Source organism: Schistocerca americana, chromosome X, assembly GCF_021461395.2.
Source record: "Schistocerca americana isolate TAMUIC-IGC-003095 chromosome X, iqSchAmer2.1, whole genome shotgun sequence".
NCBI classification, from domain to species: Eukaryota; Metazoa; Arthropoda; class Insecta; order Orthoptera; family Acrididae; genus Schistocerca; species Schistocerca americana.
This window is the reverse complement of record NC_060130.1, coordinates 481,181,140-481,185,657: the sequence shown is the minus strand read 5'-3', so window position 1 is coordinate 481,185,657 and position 4,518 is coordinate 481,181,140. Positions and strand designations below refer to the sequence as shown.

At 43.4% G+C, this 4,518-nt stretch overlaps 1 non-coding gene across 1 annotated transcript; it reads right to left on the bottom strand.

The window, feature by feature from the left end:
- Positions 1–3,594: 3,594 nt before the first annotated feature.
- On the bottom strand, positions 3,595–3,669 carry Trnas-uga. The gene has a single exon. It is a non-coding gene; the product is annotated as a tRNA-Ser (tRNA).
- Positions 3,670–4,518: the final 849 nt, after the last annotated feature.

Genomic DNA, 4,518 nt, shown 5'->3' with positions numbered 1-4,518 from the left:
CCTCAGGGTTGGTTTGAAAGCAACTGCACCACCCCAGACATGAACTGGTGCCCTCCAAGGAAGAAGTTCGACTGCTGTTAAAGACAGACTGGAAGCTGCTGATCTATTGCACATCTCTAAGTCTCCAGGGGTGTGCTTAGTACTAGCAGCGGGTCTGGTCTGGATAGCAGTCCAAACCGGCGATGGCTGCTTGTTAGCCCATAATTTGGTGGTGACTTTCAAAGCCTTCGCATCGCGGTGTGTGCCGGCATTCTGTGCATATCTCTGCTAAAATCGACAAGCATTTATACTGGTTAATGGCCCTTTTGTTACCCTGATACAATGCTTCTTACCACTTACGAGTCGAGACCGTCGTGGCTCAACAATGTAATAACACTCTGGTGCACCCCACAGCTGCACTGCACTTTTGCTGTATTCCCAGCATTGGGTGAACAGACCTGCTAATGAAATCGGCATTCCAATGCCTCGCCACCCATCAGCTACCCATACTTTCCAACACAGCCAAAGCAGAGTTGCTATTTACACAGTAGCATCAAAAAACTAACGGTGCGACTACATACCTTCCTACTTTGCTAAGATCTGGTTCCCAGGTCTCTACCCATGACTGGTCTGCAAAAAAAGACTCCCCATACGTGGCCACAACATTCATTACTTACAGTTTCTTCTTAGCACTATTTAGCTTGAACCGCAAGCTTCAGAAGCTGTACACTACTCAATAGCTCTAGCCCATCGGCTGTTAGCTTTTCACATATTATTATGTCACTCTCCACTCTCATTACTAACTACCAGCATGCGTTAACCCCGTTAAAGAAAGATATAACAACTACTACCATCGTTTCTCACTCACAGTGCTACCACAGCTCTTCTCCATTCGAGTTACCAACAGTGCTCGTTCCAACAATCAACTCAGAGCGTGATGTCCTTTGAGTTTTGCACGTTCTTAATCTTAGAATAGACATTTCTTGTCACGAAACTTACACTTATCCCGAACTTTCTGTACTCCACATTCCTACTTTACTTAGGAAACCAATCAAGTGATATTTGATGCACTGGAGAGTTAAAGTTGCCGCATGTCAGATCAGAGAAGATGAGAATAACAGTCATGACTGTGCTGTACCAAGTAGTGTAGTGGGGGCACGGCAAGTACAACATCGGAAAGATGAATAGATGAGTGCTTTTTGCTAAGCAAGAGAATGTGGTTCTCACTACTGGACACACACGAACTGTAATTTGTGATTGAACCCAACAGCACCTCACACCATAAGGTCTCGAGTTGTCTTGTGCGAACGCAGACACTGTGATACCGCTCCCCCTGTCTGCGATAAACCTAAATGCGGCCATTACTTTCAAACAAACAGGACCTGGATTCGTCTGAGAACATTATCTGATGCCATTCCTGTCTCCAGTGACATCGTTCCATACACCATTGCCGTCTAGCACGTTTTTGGCGGTCGCCAATGATAGGCAGAGAAGTGGATGACGCACACATAAACCACGCCGTAATAAACGGCGGCGGACTGTCACCCCTGATAACGTACGATGTGTTACACTGTTCCACTGTTGCACAGTGCCGAGGAGGACGCGGATTTGTCCTGCAATGCCATTGGGATGAGGTGACCATCTTCTCGAGGGGATGGTCTGGGTGGTGCGATCTGACTAACCTTGTCATGTTCTACAGCCTTCCGTGAACAATTCCGGACAAATCAGCTGCACTACCAGAACAACGAACAGCAATTTCCCGGATAGATGCAGCACATTCTCTCATGCCAACAACGCGCCCTCTTTCAAACTCACTGATTTGACAGTACGGCTCCCGCATACGTCTGTGAGACATCCTGCACGTCTGTTGAAGCCGCACTGATCCATTTCCTTCGGTTTATAGCGATAACAACGAGAGCAGCAGGCACATTTTACCGGTAGGTGCTGTTGCGCTGCGATGTAGATGTTGACCTTGAACCTGCGTGCAGACATTGTTTAAATGATATATATATATATATATATATATATATATATATATATATATATATATATATATATGAGAGAGACAGGATTGGACGAGAGAGACCAAATATGCTACATACCATCATTACCATCGTAATCAGGTTCCTGAGACGGTGTGGTTAAATCACCCCTGTTTACAGGGATTGTCCATAAATCATCCTCATTCAAAAATCATACAACAACGACATTCGATAAGAGAAGTGTGATAAACATACACGCACAGGGGCACAATAGAATGTAGCTGCTACTTACATGTAAGATCTTCCTCTGTAGCATATTACATTCACAGGGCAAGCATGTCTTCTTCATACCAGATGGATGACATGCAATTCCCACATTCACACTGTTGAAAGGAGAGCACTTGCTGCAGCTGCTGCTGTTCCTGCTGCTGAATCTTTTTATAATGATGAAGAGGCTGGCAACATAAATGCCACAATCAGGCTGAAGTGATATATAGGCTGCTAGCTTGTCTTATATAACCAAGGTTAGGGGAATGGTGGTTCGGGTAAATTTCAGCCAGTAGTGTTGCTGCTTTCAGTAATGATCAACGTGTGACACCGTGGCACCTTGAGCTGAGTGATTTTTTGGGGGATGCCGTGACTGCTCAGAGAGTATGAATACGATGAGATGGCAGATTGTTTTAAAACAAATCAGTTACTTATCACGCTATTTAATAGTAGTTTTTTGCTATCTGATTTATATATGAAACAAATCATCTTATTATTCATACTGTGGGAGTGCAATCGAGGACACCCATATTTCTTCAGATTTCTAACAGCGCTGTTCTTGTAAATATCACTTGTCCATAACAATTTACCATTACCTTTCATGTAAACAATAGAGTTAATACGATCAGTACCACAAAGTGTTGTTCAAATGGTTCAAATGGCTCTGAGCACTATGGGACTTAACTGCTGGTGTCATCAGTTTCCTAGAACTTAGAACTACTTAAACCCAACTAACCTAAGGACATCACACACATCCATGCCCGAGGCAGGATTCGAACCTGCGACCGTAGCGGTCGCGCGGCTCCAGACTGGAGCGCCTAGAACCGCTCGGCCACTCTGGCCGGCACAAAGTGTTGTCACCATAGCTTCGAAAATCATCCTGTCTGCGTCCCAGTACACCCAATAAAAATGGCAAATTAACCATAGTACATTCTTATGTGTGTTGGTGCATTTTATAGTTCTAAAAGGTTTCTTGAAGCAACAACCTTAGATAATGTTGGGATAACTCATCCCTTGGTCGTGAAGGCGATGAAGGCAGTGTCTTCAAATACGAAGTGTCCATATTCAGCAAGGAAGTTTGTAGTTTGAAGCATCATCTTGAAGTTATTTAGACATTATAATGCATTATACAACTGTCTGCACGATTTCTGTAACTAGTGAGTAGTTAATGGTGTGTTCATGGAGTGTTAACGCAAACGTGTTTGCGTTTTGTGGCTTCAGCTTGAATATGGACAGCAATCAGTCCACTCTTCAACTTTCATTCCGTTTCGAGCGAGTTATATCGATAATTGGAGCTAACTTCTTAAGTTCGTTTGGACTGAGCGAACACCCTTCAGTCTGAAACTTCCTGGCAGATTAAAACTGTGTGCCGGACCGAGACTCGAACTCGGGACCTTTGCCTTTCACGGGCAAGCGCTCTACCGACTGAGCTACCCAAGCATGACTCACGCCCCGTCCTCACAGCTTTACTTCTGCCAGTACTTCTGCCAGAACAATATCCTATTTTGGATTTTTTAATTTCCTGTCATTTTATACACTGGCATTTCCTATGAATACAGTGGAGAGGAGGGGGGGGGGGGGAGGGGAAACATGGAAAAATTGCATGCCATCATTGGTGACATGACAGGGGAGGGATAAATCTGACAAGGGTGAAGATTGTGTTTGGACTGGTACAGCTACTCTACTAATTCTTCCACATCATCCTTACAGTTCTGATTTGCACCCTCTGACTACCATCTTTTCGGCTGCGTTAAGCGGCAGATACGAGACCTACACTATGAGTCAGCGGACGATGTTCGGCAAGCAGTGTATTAGTGTCTTTAGGAAGCTGGGTTGGATTTCTACCATAATTTTTTTTCTAATGTGGAGAACTATAGGAAAATGGTGTTGGAAAGTGACAAGAATGTAGAAAAAACTATTTACTTGGTTCACCAAAACAAAACAAAAGTAATAGTTGCTCAATATTTTCAGTACAGTTCCGGTAATTTAAGACGGATGGCAACTGTTTTATTATCAACTGTTTTGTTGTTCCTTGTATAATATGAACGTTATTTGGGAATTAATTTCTTATGTAAGTATGCTTGTAATACTATTGTGAAGGACAGAATGATGGGATATTATTCTGGGGAATACAGGAACAGGATTAGATTCAAAAAGGAATTAATAGGGGGTGAAATGAAGTCACATTTATGAAGAGAATTAAGAGATGTAAACATGTCTTGTCTCAGGTGTTCATCTTGTAGTGGCACCCTTATTTTGTGAGCGCTACTGAGGAAATAGCTACGCTGCT